Consider the following 18678-nt stretch of genomic DNA (forward strand, 5'->3'; position numbering starts at 1 on the left):
AAAATATAAATAATCCTATACATCAAAAAAATGTAGTCCAAAATCAAAACATTCTGCAAAAAAGTTTGGGCCCCAAAGGATTTTTATGGCGAATTTTCCTAAACACTTGAGAAAAATATAATACTAATATTATAAAACTTCTTCCAGAGAATAGCAAAGAAAGAAAGAAATCCTTCCCAACTCATTTTTATTACACTCAGCATAACTTTGATAGCAAAATCACATAAGTACATTACAAGAACAAAAAGCTAGAGACGAATATTACTCAATGAACATAGATTCAAAAAGTCTAACGGTGTGAAAGGCCTTTCAATAAGTAATTCTTGATCCATTGGATGTCTGTATAAAAACCAGTGAACCTTAACCCATACCTCATATCATATACAAAAAGTAATCTGATATAAATTCTAAAACGAAATGTGAATGACAGAACTATTAAGCATAGGGAATCTTTTTGTGACCCAGAGGTAGGCAAAATTCTCTTCAATACAACTCAAGTCCTAAGCATAAATATTTGGGTTTATTAACAAAAAAATTAGATATTATAAAAATTAAATAAAGAGGTTCTTTTAATTAAAATACATAATTGCCAATGTGAAAAGGCAAGTCAAAGATTGGAAGAGGGTATCTGCAAATCGCTGATACAAGAAGAAATGTATATGCCTATCCAGAATATAATTTAACACACTCACAAAATTGATTTAAAAGAGAAATTAATTACCCCTTTACCCCCAAATGGACAAAATACATCTACAGGTGCATCACAAAATATGGTATTCAAATGGCCAGGAAGCATACAAAAAGATGCTTAATATAATTAGTCATTAAAACAATGCAAATTAAAACCATAATAAGATACCTATATCCATTCCAGGTGGCTAAAATTAATTATAGTGACAATATCAAATGGTGATGAGGATCTGGAGCTGATGGAACTTATATATATTTCTGATGGGAGTGTAAACTGATACAGCTACGTGGCTAAACTGTTTGACATTACTTAGGCTGATTAGATGTATGTTCATGAAAAGTAAGTTTTTATGTCTACCAAAGATATGTTCAAATGAGATTTATTTGTAACAGTCAAAAACTGGAAAAAATAAAAGTTCATCAACAGTAGAATGGATAAATAACTATACATTACTATAGAAAAAAGTACTGCTATATACCACTATATGGAAGAATCTTCATCAAACTAATGCTGCATAAACACAAAAGGATACCTATTTATGACTCAATTTATGTGAAGATTAAGATTGGACCAATATATCATGACAGAGTTCTGAATAGTGGTTATTTCTGAGAGTGAAAATTACCTGGAGTAGGGAAAACAGTCTTCTGAAGTGCTGTAAATATTCTATATCTTGATCTGACCATATACATATTTAAAATTTATTGAGCTGTACACTTAATATTTGTGAACCTTACTCTATGTCATACCTCGGGCTTTTTTGCAAAAAGAAAAATCTGTAAACACACATTGGTAAACACATATTTAATACGCTGATGGTATTAAATAATGATCAACATTTGATACTTGCGGGGTAAGAGACAAAGTACTAAGGATCAATTTAACTTAAGTACGCTAAATTAAATCTGTTATAAAACTAGTTAAACATCTTAAAAAATAGGAATTCTATGGGTTAAATATATTATAAAATTAAACATCAGAACTAAAACATGTAACGTCCAAATAATAGAAAGAAAAAATGGGCAAACAAAGAAAGACAGAAGAAAAGGTGGTGAGAGGAAGAAAAAAGAAACATAAAAGACAGGAAAAATAAAAAGCAAATAATAAGATGGTAGAAATAAATCTAATTGTTTTACTAGTCACAATAAATATACATGAATTACTCAATGACAAGTTATAAATTGTCAAACAATATTTTAAAAATCCAGACTTTAAAAAAATCCAAGTAAGTTTACTACATATATACTTAAAACACAGATTCAGAAGATTTAGAGCTAAATGGTAAAAGAGAGATAAATGAGGCAAAAACCAAAGAAACCTTGATTTGATCTTTGAAAAAAAAAACAGGATTTTAAAACAAAAAACATTAATAGGTATCATAATGTAAGGTCCCTACATTATAAAATGTTCAATTTACAACAACTCACTGATAACATAGCCTCAAAATATATGAAGCAAAAATATATAGATTAATGAGAAATTGTCAAATCCACCATCATAGTGAGAATATTTAACATACCTATTTCTGTAATTGACGATTCAAGCAAATAAAAAATTAAAGATATGTAAGATTGGGTTGTATAATTAAAAGTTGCTTTAAAGATATACACAGAACATCATGTAATTACAGACAACACATTCTTTTTACACACACAAAGAAAACTTACTGGGTTTTAAAGCTAGCTTCAGCGAATTTAAAAGAATTGGTACCACGCAATCTCTGACTACGATATAAATTAGGCAACTACAGCTACAAGATAACAAAAGAAACTTCAAATGGCCAAATGGAATTTAAAAGGTACTTATCTAAAATATTCATGTCTCAAAGAAGAGACTATAAGGAAAATTATAATTAAAGCTACATGATCAAAAATAATCATATCAAAACTTGTAAGATGTAGCTAAAAAGTAGTGATAGAAATTTATAGCTTTCAAAACTTACATATGAAGAAAAGCTCAACATTAATGAGCTAAGCATATAAAAGCTTAGAAAATAAATCATAGAAAAAATTCCAAGAAAAAGGAAGAAGTAATAAAATAAGTAAAAATATGAAAAAGACATAAAGCTTTTATGTTGCTGTTTGAACAACTAATAAAGTAGACCAAGTTCTGGAAAAAATAAAACAAAAAGAGGAAGAAAATATACACATATTAATAATTAAAAAGTGGCCATATCAATAGATAATGGAAAGATTTATAAACAGAATAAGAGGATATTATAAACAATTTTATTGATCTTGAATATATATATTCATGTATATACATTTGACCCTTGAACAATGCAGGTTTAAACTGTCTTGGTCCACTTATATCTGGATTTTCTTCTATCTCTGCCACCCCAGAGACAGCAACACCAATCCCTCCCCTTCCTCCTCATCCTCAGCCTACTCAGTGTGAAGATGACAAGGAAGACCTTCATAATGATTCACTTTTACTTAATGAATTGGAAATATGTTTCTCTTCCTTATGATTTTCTTAACAACACTCTCTTTTCTGTGGTTAAGAATATAACATATAAAATATGTGTTAATCAACTGCTTATGTTACCAGTAAGACTTCCACTCACCAGTAGGCTATTAGTATTGAGTTTTGGAGGACTCAAAAGTTATATACAAATTTTCAATTCTGACAGGGGTCAGTATCCCAACTGCTGCATTCTTCAATGGTCAAATGTATTTTCATATATTGAATAAACATATACATGTATGTATACTAATACACTCATATATATGTGAAATTGTTACATATCTTTGAAAATACAATTTACCACTACTGACTCCATAGGGAAACCTAAATAGTTCTATAATCATTAAAATCTTCTGACAAAATACACTCCAAACACAGATGATTTTACAGGTGATTCAAGGAAATATTCAAGGACCAGATAATCCCAATCTTGCACAAATTCTTCCAAAGAATAGCATAAGGGAGAATACTATTCATATTATTTTATGATAATACCAACATCAGAAAAGGATAGCACAGAAAAGTATAATTACATGCCAATCTTAAATCACACATATAAATATAAATATCTAATGTTTACCTTTGTATCTATATCCACATACAGAAGTTACTACATATTTACCAGGAAAGGTTTATTCCAAGAATACAAATTGGTTTAATATCAGAAATTAAATACTATACTATGTTCTTAATATAGTTAAAGGAAAAAAGTATATATATTCTCAACAGCTACAGGAAAACCATTTGAAAAAACATCCATTTATAATAAAAGTGCTTACCAAAAGAAGAACAGAACTTTCTTACCATAGGGAAGATGTTTACAAAGTAACTATAGCAAATGCCATTTTTAAGTTGATATAGTGAAATATTTCTCTTTATTATCTCAAGGACAAAACAAGATGCCCTTTACTACTTTCATTCAACAGTGTACTGGAGCTCCTAGTCATTGTCATAAGACAGAAAAAAGAAATTAAAGGTATAAGAATTGGAAAGGAATAAACAAAATTATCATTATTTTCAGATGATTGCCTATATAGCAAATCTGAAAGAAGCTACAGGTAAATTTAGAATTATTAATTTTCAAGTTTGATTGATATATAATATATAAAAGGCAACTGAATTTCTGTATGCCAGCAACAATAAGCTACAAAATATAACTTTTACAAAAGGAAATACTTACAATAACAGTAAAAATATAACGTGCCTAGAAATTTAACAAAAACTGAGCCAAAAGAAAACAATAAAAAACAGTACAAAACATTGAAGATGACATAAATAGTGTCATAAACCATGATCATTGAGGAAGAGAGCCAATGTCTTAGAAGTAATTTCTTCCCAAAATGATTTATAGAGAGCAATGGTTTGAATGTGTCCCTCAAAAAGCAGGTGTTGGAAACTTAATCCCCAATGTAACTGGGTTGAGAGGTGGGCTTAATGAGAGGCTATCAAGCCATGACGGCAGAGTGAATGAATTAATGCCATCACTACGGGAGTGAGTTCATTATAAAAGGCAGCGTTCACCCTCCTTTTACTTTCTTTCGCCCTTTTTCTGCCTTTATGCCATGGAATGACACAGTAAGAAGTCTCCTGCCAGATGTCAGCCAGTCAATCTTGGACTTCCCAGCCTCCAGAACCGTGAGCTCATAAATTTCAGTTCCTTATACATTACTCAGTCTCAGGTATTTTGCCACAGTAGCGCAAAACAGACTAAGACACAGAGTTGATCCAATATCAATCAGAATTCCAACAGGTTTATTTGCTTGTTTTGTTTCTTGTTTTGGAGAACTTGATAAGTTTATTTAAATATTTATATGGAAGGTCAAAGATCCAAGTAAAACTAAAATACTCTTAACGAAGAAAAAACAGGTGATAGGACTTTTCCTACCAAATTTCAAGGCTTTTAATAAAACTATAGTGGCTAAAAATTATTAGTATTGAGGCAGAGTTAGACAAATAGAAAATAAGAATGGGCTTAAAACAAATTCATGCTTATATGGAAATCCTGATTCATGCAAATCACTGGTGCTGGGGCAATTGATTATTCATGTGGAATAAACAACATAAAAATCAGTTTCCATGTGGATTAAGTCTAATTGCCAAAGGCAAAACCATAACACTTTTAGAAAATGATACACTAAAATTAATCTATGATCTTGAGAAAACAATTATCAAACAAGACAAGCTATAAAAGAAAGTACTACTAACTTGAAATTAAATTCAAAACTTAGAAAGAAACAGACATAAAGACAGAAAAAAAACCTCAAAAGCAATTTGGAAAGATGTCTGTGGCATATATAGCTAACAATTATTGTTTAGTACCCAGATTATATAAAGAAAGCATTCCAATGAGTCAACAAAAAAGGTAAACAATCCAATATAAAAATGAATACGAGACAGGAATCAGAATTTCACAAAGAGCACAAAAACTGATGCCAATCTCATTAGTTATGGGAAAATGCCAATTAAAACCACAGTGAAATGTTATTTCATACCTGCCAGACTGATAAAAAATGAAATTTTACAAGACCACGCTATGGCAAGTATGTAGAGCAACAAACGTTCATCCACTGCTGGAGGGAGTGAAAACTGGTTTAACACTTTGGAAACAGTTTAGAAATGACCTAATAAAAGTGAATATACATAAATCTTATAATTCAGCAATTCTACTCCCAGCTGTACACTCTAGAGAAGCTCCCACACAAGTGTACTTGAATATTAGAGGACGTGGGCAGGCTTTAAAGTGGCCCCGATAATCCCTGCCTCCACATGTTCATGTCCTTGTATCACCGCCTTCCCTTCAGTGTCAGATGGACCTAGGGACTCACTTCTAATGGATAAAAAATGGCAGAAATAATGGAATGTCGCTTCTAAGGTTACAAAAAGAATCTGACTTCTGTCTTCTCTTTTTCTCTGTGGGAGCCTTCACTCTGTGGGGAGTAAGCTCACTGCCATGTTGCAACCATTCTTTATACAGAGGCCCATGTGGCAAAGAACTGATGTATCCAGCCAGGGTCAGTGAGGCCAATCGGCAGCCAGCAATCACGTGAGTAAGCCTGGGAGAGGTCCTCGATGCTACACCTAGCCTTGAGATGACTGAGGCCCAGTCAATACCTTGATTGTTGATACAGCCTGTGAGAGACCCTGAGTCAGAGACTCCCAGCTAAGCCCCTCCTGGATTCCTGATCACAGAAACTGTAAGATAGGAGGTAACATGATTTATTTTGCTTATTCGCTTTGGTTTGAAGCTGCTAGGTGTTGGAGTAATTTGTTACATAGCTTATAGATAAATCATACACCTCCAAAACTAGAAACAATCCAATGTCCATCAGCAGTAGAATGGATAAATTATGTACATTTACACCATAAACGACGAAAATGGAAGGAAGCATGAAAGATGAATCTATAAAACTTAGGAATACGTACAGGATAATGTCATTGATATAAAAGTACAAAACTGAGAAAGCCAACACATATGTTTTAGGAATACACACACAAATATGGTAAAACTAAAAAGAAAAGCAAGGGAATCATTAAGATAAAAATCACGAAAGATGTCACATCTCAGAGAAGGGAGGAGAATTGGCATCAGTTTGGACTCATGGGCTTCTAAGGTACTGTGGCATCCTATTTCTTGACCCAAGGAGATGGTCAGGCATTCGTTTCATTATTTTTTAGGCCATTCTGAGATGTTTTATGTACTTTTTATTAAACATTTAAAAAACCAAGTATTGAAACCAATTCATCAACAAATCTGGCTGATGAAAGTGATGGACCGATGGTTGGCTGGTCAGCTAGACAGACACATTATGTCCTTTATGTCTAGTTCGAGCTGTACTTCTTCTAAATTTCCATGATTATCCAATTCGCAAAGATCTTTTTCTCCTGTACTCAAGGCCTTCTTCCGTTGCAGGTTGGGCCAAACCAGCGGCCAGCTCTCGGCTGTTTACCAGCGAACTGTATCATCCAGCACTTGCTGCTTCGGGCCAAACGCATTCTGGACTAACAATCAGCCTGAATCCCCGCGCGGCTCTCACCGCAACCCCTCCCCAGGTCCCTTCCCCCACCACAAACCCACACCGAGCCCGTGGGCGCCTAGAGCACTGGGGTGGATGAGAACTTCCACCTGGGCTTAACAGAGACAAGCTAGCCTAGAAGAATGCAAGCCCCCAGCAGGCGAGATCAGATCGCCTTGAGGGTTCCTGCTAGCTCAGATCTAGATCTTAATGGCTCCTTGCGGGGCAAAAGACACATCCTACGAAAATAGGGAGGGTCATCGCCTCCCGCCCAGCAGAGGGCATAACAATGCGGCGAGAATCAAATAGGGACCGAGCTGCAGAGAAAAATCATCAACGGGGTAGAGACAAAGGAAGGGATCCTCGGTGGAACGGCTCTATCACCTGGGGGAGCGCGGAGAGGCCGCAGTCTACTCCCGGCCCTCCCCAGACGCTCGGCATCGCACCCCGCGCACCGCTCCCCGCCCCGGACACTAACCCGGAGCCCAGGCCTCGGTCACCGCGGGCCTCTCCCGGTCCAGAGTCTACGCTGAACCCCACTCACTGTTTGCCCCGCTGTTCCCTGCAGCGCGGGTTCGGGGCAGTAGGAACCTGCTAGGAGCGGGACGCGGTTGTTAGGAGGAAGCAGCTTCTCTGCCCAGGAGGCACAGGGCGGCGGGCTGGAGACTGCAGGATGTGGAAAACCGTAGGCGGAGACTGCGGGGGCGGGGGGTGGCGAGGAGGTGCCGTCCCGGGAGCTGATTGATCGACGCGGACGGGGGCGGGGCTTGGGCGTTGCCGCCCCACCCCTAGACATCAGAGGCCCTGCTCCCAGATGTGACTCCGAATCCCGGATGCAGGCCTAGCGCCCGCCGAGGAATATAAAGAGTAAATTGTTGAAAACAAAACAAAAATGAGGCTATTTCTGAACAAGTGAGGGCCTTGATAAATAGCGAGAGATGTTTATATAAAATAATACACGACTTTTTTAAGGACGAGTAAAATCTATCGGTTCTAGATATATTTTTTAATTTAAAAAGCAGGTTGTATTAAAATGGAGAGTAACATCTCTTTCTTTCTTTCTTTTCTTCTTTCTTAATTTCCTTTTTTTTTTTTTCTTCGGGGGCTGGGTCTGGTTCTGCCACCCAGGCTGGAGTGCAGTGGTGCAGTCATAGCTCACTGCAGCCTCAACCTCCCAGGCTCAAGCGATCCTTCCACCTCCTCGGTGGCTGGGACCACAAGTGCTCCACCACCGCGCCCAGCTAAATTTTTGATTTTTTGTTAGAGACGGGGTTTTACTTTGTTGCCCAGGCTGGTCTCGAACGCCAGGGCTCAAGTGATCCTCCTGCCTCGGCATCCCAAAGTACTGGGATAGCAGGCCTGAGCCACCGCACCTGCTTTAGCATTACATTCTTGTATGAAGAAGACATGCTGCATGTGCTTATGTAAGAGGCGGGGCTAATGGTGGAGAAATTGTCTGTTGATTCTTACTTTCACAACCACTGAATTGTTTTTTTTAAAAATCACATACATTGTTTTTATAAGTTTAATAAAACAGTAAGGCATTGAGAAAGTTACTAACCAATAAATAGATGACAGATATTGGGCATGAGGGAGGAAACAAAGAAAGGAGTAGCAGGGAAAAAGCCTGGACTTTGAAGCCACCACATCCCCTGCTTAAAAGCTGGGGTGTATATTCATTGCTAAGGCTGCTGTGATAAATCACCACACATTTAGTGGCTTAAAACAACACAGATTTACTACATCTTCCAGGACTATAGGTCAGAAGTCCAGCACAGGTCTTACTGGACTATCATCCTGGTGTAGGCAGGGATGCATTTCTCTCTGCAGGATCTAGGGGCAAATCTATTTTCCTTGCTTTTTCCAGCTTCCAGAGGCTACCTGCATTCCCTGGCTTGCACCCCTTTCCTTCATCTTCAAAGTCAGCAATTTCATGGCTCCAGCCTCTGCTTCTGTGTCATATATCCTTCTCTGAGTCTCCTGCTTCCCTCTTTCACTTTGAAAGACCCTGTGATTACATTAGACCTATCCATTAATCTAGATAATTTCCCATCTCAAGGTCAGCTAATCAGCAGCCTTCATTCTGTCTGCAACCTTAATTCTCCCTTGCCATGCAGCATTGCATATCACAAGTTCTGGGAATTAGGATCTGGACATCGTATTAATCCATTTTCATGCTGCCGATAAAGACATTTCTGAGACTGGGCGATTTACAAAAGAAAGAGGTTTAATTGGACTCACAGTTCCACGTGGCTGGGGAGGCCTCACAATCATGGCAGAAGGCAAGGAGGAGCAAGTCACATCTTACACGGATGGCAGCAGGCAAAGAGACAGCTTATGCAGAGAAACTCCTATTTTAAAAACCATCAGATCTCCTGCGACTTCTCCACTATCATGAGAAGGCACGGGAAAGATCCGCCCCCTTGATTCAATCATCTCCCACCAGGTCCCTCCCATAACACATGGGAATTATGGGAGCTACAAGATGAGATTTGGGTGGGGGCACAGAGCCAAACCATATCAACATCTTTAGGGAGCCATTTTCCTGCCTATCGCAGAGGGCTTGTTAGCTTCTGTCTTAGTGTTTTCATCTGTAACATTGGGGATAGTGATTGTCTCTACTTCATGAATTTTTATGAGGATTAAATGACTTAATACAGATAAAGCTCTTAAAGTAGTGTCTGGCACATGGAAAACCCTATGTGAGTGTTCACCATAACCGGAGAATGGACAGATCCTTCCAGACTTCTTCCATGATTTCCTTGGTCCTTGCCTCCTTTGCTCTTAAAATCTCCAAGCTGTGTGTTCTCTCCTCATTTCCCTGCAAATCTAGTCTCCTTCAAAACTACACAGGCCTGGCCTGAGATTGGAGGACAGACATTGATAGGAGTTTACTCCTAAAAGATTTCTAGAAGTGAACACACCCAGCTACTAGCACAGAGGCGTAGTTTATGACTACTATGGTGAAAGGAAAAGCCAGCGTCTGGGTGTATTTGTGCAGTTAAATGGGGTGTTGCAGGGGGAAACTGTGGGGGCAGGTGGGTGTTTGGGGATTATAGACTGAGTGTTTCTAAAAGACCAGGATTGCTTGCAGTTACCTCTCTTTCTCATTCTCTCATTTCTCATTCTCTCTGCCAAGACAGCTGCACTTCTCTTTTGCCAGATCCCTCCTCCCCTCAGAAGCTGATAGTCAACAGGACATAAGCCTGCCCACCCCCACACTCTCTCCAGGCACACAAGCAAAACCACCATTTTTGGTTGCTGTTGTTTTTGCTGTGCAATTGGTCATAGAATTTCAGAGCTAAAACATCTCATCCACTCTCCTCCTTTATATTACAGAAAAAGGAACAGTGAAATGCAAACAGCAGAAGGGGTTTGCAGCAGGTAGAGATGGAGCATGACCTTGGAATTCAGTTGCCAGTGCTCTTGCAGTACAAAGTCCTTGAGGTTGAGATCACTGGCTAGTCCTCTCGGCACCTCATGTTTCTGTGTGTGTGTGTGTGTGTGTGTGTGTATGTGTGTGTGTGTTTATGTTTTAGGGGCTGGCAGGACATGGGGCCAGTGTAGCAGAGAAAACCCCTTCACCAGCAAGTACACCAAGACTCCCGGACCTGGGCCGTTGCGAGGTCTGGGCTAGCTGAAGCCAGGAGTTTCCATTTCACTTGCCTCCTCCCACTACTGGCCACCCCTCGGTTCCTCCACCCCTCACCCACCACTCCCTGACCCGTTCCTCTCCTTCTCAGACTTGCTCTTTGCAGACTGGCTGGGAGCCTGGGAGGAAAGGAGGAGAGAGGGGAGCCCCGCCAGATTGCAAGCAGAGTGCTGACAGCCCCTAGGAGTTTAGGATGACCTTTCTTACACATCATTGCATGTGTTACAGCTCTGAAGAGCAGCAGTCTTTTTGGTGGCTAATAAGTGCAGTACTAGACAACAAGGCACGTGGTCTGTTGGTAAGAGTTTCTGCCCATGATGCTCTCTACCTGTAAGGAACTAAATTATCTCGGGGATGAAAGTGAACAATATAGAAGAGAGAAGATGGACAGAAAGACCCAAGCGAAATGAGCATTAAAAGGGAAGCAGGGTTTAGAATTGAGGGAGGCCTGTGAGATTGGGGCAGAAAGGCAAAACAGGTCAAACAGGCTCATAAGGGAAGTGGAAGGTTTTGATTTTGAGAAAGGTGCTGTAGGGAGGAGAGACACAGCAGTGGGGGTGAAGGAACCCACAGTGCAGGGAGAAGATCTTATTTATATTAGAGTGAGGTCATTGCAGGGAGAGAGAGAGAGACAGAGAAAGAGAGGGAGGAGGGGAGAGAGAGAGAGAGAGAAGAGAGAGAGAGAGAGAACCCATCTGATTCCCTTCCTTCTGGCTTGACTGGAAGCTGGAAAGGGTGGATGGAGAGGGTTGGTGCTGAATTCTGAAACCAGTCCTTGGTGACGTGGCCTGCAAATTGCTCTCAGCTTTATGAAATTTGTAGTCTTGTCTTTAGTTTAGGATGTCTAAACCTGAACCAGTTCTCGAAAACATGGCAATGTAATCTTCTCCATTTTCCAACTTCCCTGCCACCTCTCAGTCCGGTAGCTAGGATTTGTAATTCCTTGCCTCAGGTACTTTTCCAATGCAGAAAGCAAAGCGTCAGGGCCACTTCATGGATGTGTGACCACTGCAGTCCCATGGATCCCCACACTCAGGAGAGCCTCACCCTTGGAATTCTTAATTCTCTGGTTTAATGCTCTGTTGTCTCCACCTTGGAAATCTTAATATGTTTTGAACAACAGGCCCCACATTTTCATTTTGCACCATGCCCCCAAATTATGTAGCTGCTTCTGCAAAGCATCCTGAAGGAGTCAGTCTTTAGTCAAAGCCTGAGCCACTGGACAGATTCCCAAAGGTGCTTAGACAGTGAGGTGAGGGTGGGAGGGCCTTGGAAAAGCACCAAAGCCAAGAGGAGAGAATGCAGAGACCTGGGGTAGGACCTGTGGACCCTAGAAGAGCAGTGAAGGGCTGACCTACGCATGTGTTATTGTGGTACCCTAAGGAGCTGGCCAGACTCCAGAGGGGATGCCCAGGACCCCGTCAATGACGATGACAGAATTTTCTGTTAAATCAGGGGGATAGGAACTCAATGTCTGCATTGAGTTGACTGAATAAAAACAAAATTATTTTTGTTTTACGTACATGAAATTTTCAGCTGAGACTGATACTTGACTCATGTGCAAGCAGAAAAATGTTTTCCAAATTTACTTATAGTAGAGGTCCCAGATCAGCAGCCCATAGGCTAGGCTTGGTCCCCAAGGGTCTGTTTAGGGGAACTGGATAGTCCTCTAAATCTTTTCACTGATTTCCAACATTTAAGGAATCAGGAGTTTTTACAGAAGGAGCAGACTCCCAGCTTCTCTTGAATAATTTGGAAACAGAGCATCAGAGGGCCTGCATTCTCCAGGTATGACAATCTAAAGCCCCCCTTTAGAAGCGTGTTCTGTTAGCTAGACTGCCCTTACCTTCCCAACATCCTGTACCAGGCCCGCTTTGCCCCTTCACAATACTGCCTGACCTTTGTAGGCAGTGGGACTTGTAATCAGGTCCTGAATGTTTCCCAACCATGCCCTTTCACTGCGTAGTACTCCCATGGGTGGGTGAAAGGGATTCCTGCAGTGTTGCAACCTGAATAGGGAAAGCAGATACAGCCTCGCAAGGTGACCTGACAGGCTCCAGAAGAAAAGTTTCACTAGAATTCAATAAGGAAACCAAAGAATTGCTCAGGTAAGTGGTTCTCCACAATATGAACATTTAAAATATTGTCAAGTGTTCTGTGTGGGGGTTTTCTCCACATGATTGGGGGATATCCCATTAAGGAACCGTACCCATGAATGGTGGAAACTGTGAGTGCTGCTGGGTTGTTGTTGGGTTTCTGAGAAGACACTGGTGGAGGTAGGAAGACATTTCTACACTTGAAGGATAATATTCTGACTTTTTCGGGGCTACTCATTACCTCAGGCCACTATTTGAAGATAGGATGATATCAGTTGAAATTCTTAGTGTTTTGTAAACTTCTTTGCTTTGTACAATTTCTCAGAGTGGGCCCTTTGGCAGAATGAGTGGGGGATAGTGTTTAAGCATCATTCCAAGATGAACCAGGCTCTTATTTTTATGGAAGCAGATTTTGCAACCAAATAGTCTGGCTTCAAATATACATTCTGGTATAAGATGTAGTGTGAAGAAAGCCTAGCACATAGTAAATGCTCAGCAAATGCCATTGTATTTTCTTTTTCTTTCTCTCTTTTTTTTCTTTTGTTGTTGTTTTTTTGATTTTTTTTGAGATGGAGTCTTGCTCTGTGGCCAGGCTGGAATGCAGTGGTGCAATCTTGACTTACTGCAACCTCTGCCTCCCGGGTTCAAGCAATTTTCCTGCCTTAGCCTCCTGAGTAGCTGGGACTATAGGCACACACCACCATGCCCAGCTAATTTTTTTGTATTTTTAGTAGTGACAGGTTTCACCATGTTGGCCAGGATGGTCTTAATCTTCTGATCTCATGATCTGCCTGCTTTGGCCTCCCTAAGTGCTGGGATTACAGTTGTTAATCACTGTGCCTTGCCTGAATTTTCTATTAAATTATATTCACTGCTCAAAGTTTATGGAATGAGGTTGTGTCCCATTCCTACTTTGGTTTATGCTACAAAATTCTTTATGTTTTTTAAAACTTTATTTAAATTTATTGTATGACATATTGATAGCAAATCTATTTTTCTGGCATCTTTATTTGGCAATTTCTGCCTTTGCCTTCTAGCAGAAGTAAACATTTATGCTAGCCAACTCATTCCTGGAAAGATTTCACCAATTTTCTTTGACAGACTTCTAAAGCAGTCATAGTTTTTACACTATCTAACGGAAACATTTATAAGTTTTTTTCCCTGTCACTGAAATATATAGCCTCTGTACCCTAAACCTGCAGCCCCTTTCTCCTGCCCCACCTCAATCCCATTTAAGAAATTCAAATAGGGTGGTTCGGAGAAAGGAAAAAATGCCCTAACATCCTCCTAAAGGAAAAACAAAAACCAATCTATTTTAAAGCAGGATATTAAAAATGTCTTAACAACTCTGATTCAAGCCTGGGGTACTCCTCTGTTTGGAAAACAGCAGGTTCTTTTGACATTGATTATAAAAAGCATCCTAGTTTAGCATACTTTAAAATGTGGAAAAAATGAACTACTTTTTTTTTTTTAGAAATACATTAAAAAATAGTGAACAAAGGAGTATGTAAAAGGGCATTATAAGGATGCAATCAACACCATTTAAATTGTCCAAACTCTACAGGAGTTTAAAGTGTAGAGAACATTTTATTCCCTGAACCGTGTGAGAACGAGTTGCTAAAATAGTGCCACAAATCACCCCTGAATATCAAGAAGGTTCTCCTATATAAGCTTCATATAATCATCACAATCAGAAAAGCTATCATTGATACATCACCACTTTCTTATCTCCATACCCCATTTGAATTTTGCCAGTTATCTCAATAGTGGCGCGAATAGCAATAGGATCTAGTCTAGAGTTGTGTGTTCCATTTGGTTGTTATGTTTCTTTAACCTTCCGTTTGGAATAGTTCCTCAGTCTTTCTTTGACTTTTATGACTGACGCTTTTGAAGACTACAGGACAATTATTTTATATTTCCTTGTTTTGGATCTTCCTGGTGTTTCCTTATGATTAGTTTCAGGTTATGCATTTTAACAAAATCATCACTTCTGTGAAGCTGAGCTCTTCATTCTGTGCGATGTCACATGATCTCAATTTGTCCAATTACTAATGATGCTCATGATCATTACCTGATTAAGGGGATTTCTTCCAAGCTCTTGTATAATATAGTTAATTTAGTGTATCCTACCTTACAGCCCCAACTAGTCACTCTTTCCAACTGTGGCACCAATGGCATCATTAAGGCCACTAATTTGGCATTATTTGTATTTGTACAAATACATAAGACTTTTTATTTAATTATTTAGAACATCTCTTTTTTTTTGATATGCAGTATCATTTGTTCCCAATATAAACATAGGAACACCATACCACTGGTTTCCACCATCTTACTTTTAATATACACATTAATGTACAGAAAGTTTATTTACATTTTCAGGTCTGTGCAATCTCTTGTGTGGAAGATTGACCAAAGAATTCCTTTTATTCTGTATAGAAACAAACTTAAGTATATAAATTTGTGTATTTATGTATATATACAAAATCAAGTATATATAAATCAAGTACATACACATATACATATATGTACTAAAATTATTTGTCTAAATATTAGGTTGTTGGAAAATTAAATATAAAGTACAATTTTGATTTTCAAATGAGAAGTTGAAGGGAAGGTCAGGAGGGGGTGAAGTGGGAAAATTATACTGAAGAGGGAGGGCTGTGTCCTCCTCCACCATCAGGAGTCGTGCCTGCACCTGGGTCTGTGTGCCAAGAGTGAGAGTTGGGTGGGGTGTCCCTGCCTCCTGTCTCCCAACACAGGGAGCCAGTGGGTGAATGAGCTCAGCTCTAAGGGTCATGTAGTAAGAAGAGCAAGATGAAAGACCGAGAACTTGGGGAAAGCAGCCTGTGCTCTGTTATTAACTCTTGTGTAATGCTGAGCAATCTTTTTTCTTCTTGGGACCTTAGTTTTCATGCTGTGGAAATGAGGAGAGAGGAATCCCTTTCAACACTGCACAATAAAAAAGGAATAGGTCAGGACTGTAAAATTCTGAGATGAGAAAAACAGAAGCATAAACGTCAAGGACACTTTTGTCCGCTTTGGGCTTACAGAACCTCTAACCCATAGACATACCTTCCTGTGTTTCACACATTTCCAAAGGTTCCACCACACACAACCTTTAGGACTGCTTTCCAAGGAACTGTCCCTCTGTCCCCATTGTCTTTGCAGCCTTTTAAACTAAATACGTTATATTTCAGAAACTCCTAGGGGTAAAGACACCCTCTTTGCTACTAATGTTGTAGTTCACATGTGCTTAGAGTGAGATTTACCTTCACAGAAGTGGTGAGGAGACAGACAAACAGCCTGGAGATTAAAAAAGTAGGAAAAGAGCGTGAAAATCAGAATTATTGTTCATAGACGTCTCCATCTTTCTTTCCGGGCTTGACTGGAGGTTGGAGGGGGCTGGAATTTTGCTGTGGAGCTTCCCCATGATTCAGTGAGGTTTATTTATAGAGACAACTTATGGGACTTCTGTGCTTAGGAAATTTATAGAGCTGTGTGGAAAGAAATTACAAAACCATTTAGAAATAGTGTACTCTTGTGAAAATGCTTTATTCTTACTATTATTATTATTAATGAAGTTCTTTCTTAGGCGTTGGTTCTGATACAGCCTTCTCATTGAAGTACTATCAGAGACATTCTGCACCTTGGGAGATTACTAGTTCCAACAGATTTATGAAAATTATCGCCAAGTGGCCATCTGGTAAAGCGGCATAAAGGAGAAGAAAGGAGGTTCTTTTGTATTAAATTAACTAAATGAGTATGATTGTAAAAGCTGCACTGCCTTCCAGGAATGGAAAGAATTAGTCGTGGGCTTGGGCTTTGCAACTACTTGCCCACAGAGCATCTCTTTCTGTTTCAGGCGGGTGGGGCAAGGAGAAAATATTTCCTTTAGGCAAAGTAGCTAAATAACACAAACTAAATCTGTTCTTTCAATGAGTTTTCAAATTCTAAGCAAGAAGAATAGACTGTTGCAGTAGCAGAAGGCAGGCAAGCAGATTAGAAAGACTTTTAGAGAGATTGTGAGGATCAGAAAACCTCCAAACAGCTTCTCTAAGAATCCATGTGGTTCACTGTGCTCCATGGACCTTCTCTCACCGTAGTGCGAATTAGGGGCTTGGATTGGGGGCTGAGGTTGAGGTAAGGTTGATGCCTTTAAATTCCAAAGATTATTTGAAAGCCTCTTCCTGGGGCAGGAGATTAAATGAATAGCTAAAGAAGAAATAAAGAAACAAACCAAAAATTAAGGCCTAATGTTAATTTTTTTTCCATTAAGAATTTTAACAGAAAGATAGAAAGATAAAAATAAATATCCCATTGTTACAAGGTCCAAAGAAAGATTTACTTCTCGCTTTTCAAATTTCTATTTTTAAAACATAGCTGCAAATTGTGTTTATTTGTGCAGCAACTTAAAAAACGTTTTCCTTTTGAAATAATGATAGATTTGTAAGAAGTTGCAGAAAAATGTACAGGGAATTCCTAGGCACCTTTTACTTTGTTTTCTGTCTTGGTAACATTTTGCATAATTATAGTACAATAGCACAAGCAGGAAATAGATTATCCAAATAATCTACAGAGCTTATTCAGATTTTACCACTTTTATATGCATTTGTTTGTATGTATGCATATATAGTTACATGTGACTTTATCATGTGTTTAGATTTGTATACCCATCACAATCTAGGTACAGAACTATTCCATTACCACAAGGCTCCCTTGTGCTACCTCTCTATAGCCATATAGGCCCCTAACGACATATAATTTTTGCACACTTTCTATATACCAAGCACTGTTCTAGACAGTAGGAATGCATCACTAAGCAAGTAAAAGTCTATTGAGTCTCTATTGAGAAGACACAAAAAATAAGCAATTCCAAAAACTGAATATATAATATGTATTAGATGATGAGTTCTATAGATAAAAATACATTTTAAAAATTGGTATTATTTCTTGACAAGCTTATAGATTTAGGCGCTAGACTAAGAATTCAACATGCATAGCTGTTTTGTTTTTCTTCGCAGAAATCTGATGAGGGAGATATATTTTCTGCATTTTGCTTATGAACAAAATAAGATGTATAAAGATTAAATGATTTAATCTGAAATCACAAGGCTGCAAGATGAATGAGTAAAATATGGAAGTTTATAATGTGTTTTTAAAAACATCCTAGCATAAGCTTTCTTTCATGTTATTAACAGCTCTTTTAAAACGTTATTTAAATTTCTATGTAATATTTTTTGGTGGATATCCAAGACATGAGCTATGCTAGGCAATGTTTTACAAAGCAATTCTTGTCTTGTGGATTATAGTAGCGCCTGTGGTGCTGTTTTGTATGTTCCACAGTTACCAATCTTTCATTTATTCAGGACAGGGCACGTGGGATTAGTGCTGGCCAATGGGCTGTGAGTAAAATTATGTGGTTCACTTCTGGTCAGAAGCAATAAAGGTATGAGTTTGTCATATTCTCTTCCCCTGCCACAAGTGCCTGTAAAAGCCATGTATTGAGATAGAATCTCACAATGGAGCAAGTATGGATCTCTGATCAGTGGATGAAAAAATGCCCCTTGGCTTGCATTTTTGTGTAAGGAAGAAATAAACTTCTGTGTGCAAAGCCATGGTGATGTTTATTTTCACAGTAGTAGCCTTGAGTTCAGTTTTTTGGACTCTTACATATAATATTGCATTGAAAAATCATTCTGGATTAAATATTTTTTCTGTTTGAGATTATTTTCTTGGTATATGACTAGAAGTGGACCTAAT

The 18678-nt window shown here is 38.7% G+C and overlaps 1 protein-coding gene across 3 annotated transcripts in view; it reads right to left on the reverse strand.

The window, feature by feature from the left end:
* Positions 1–7913, reverse strand: part of TCAF1 (TRPM8 channel-associated factor 1) — a 49986-nt gene extending 42073 nt beyond the window's left edge. Inside the window, exon 1 of one of the 3 annotated variants that reach the window (XM_011941394.1) lies at positions 7649–7913. The gene's annotated coding sequence lies outside the window, so the exon portion shown is untranslated. The remainder of the gene's footprint in view (positions 1–7648) is intronic. The other 2 variants (XM_011941395.1, XM_011941396.1) reach the window with 2 other exon arrangements.
* Between the last annotated feature and the right edge of the window lie 10765 nt (positions 7914–18678).

This window comes from Colobus angolensis, unplaced genomic scaffold, assembly GCF_000951035.1.
Source record: "Colobus angolensis palliatus isolate OR3802 unplaced genomic scaffold, Cang.pa_1.0 Scaffold2, whole genome shotgun sequence".
NCBI lineage: Eukaryota > Metazoa > Chordata > Mammalia > Primates > Cercopithecidae > Colobus > Colobus angolensis.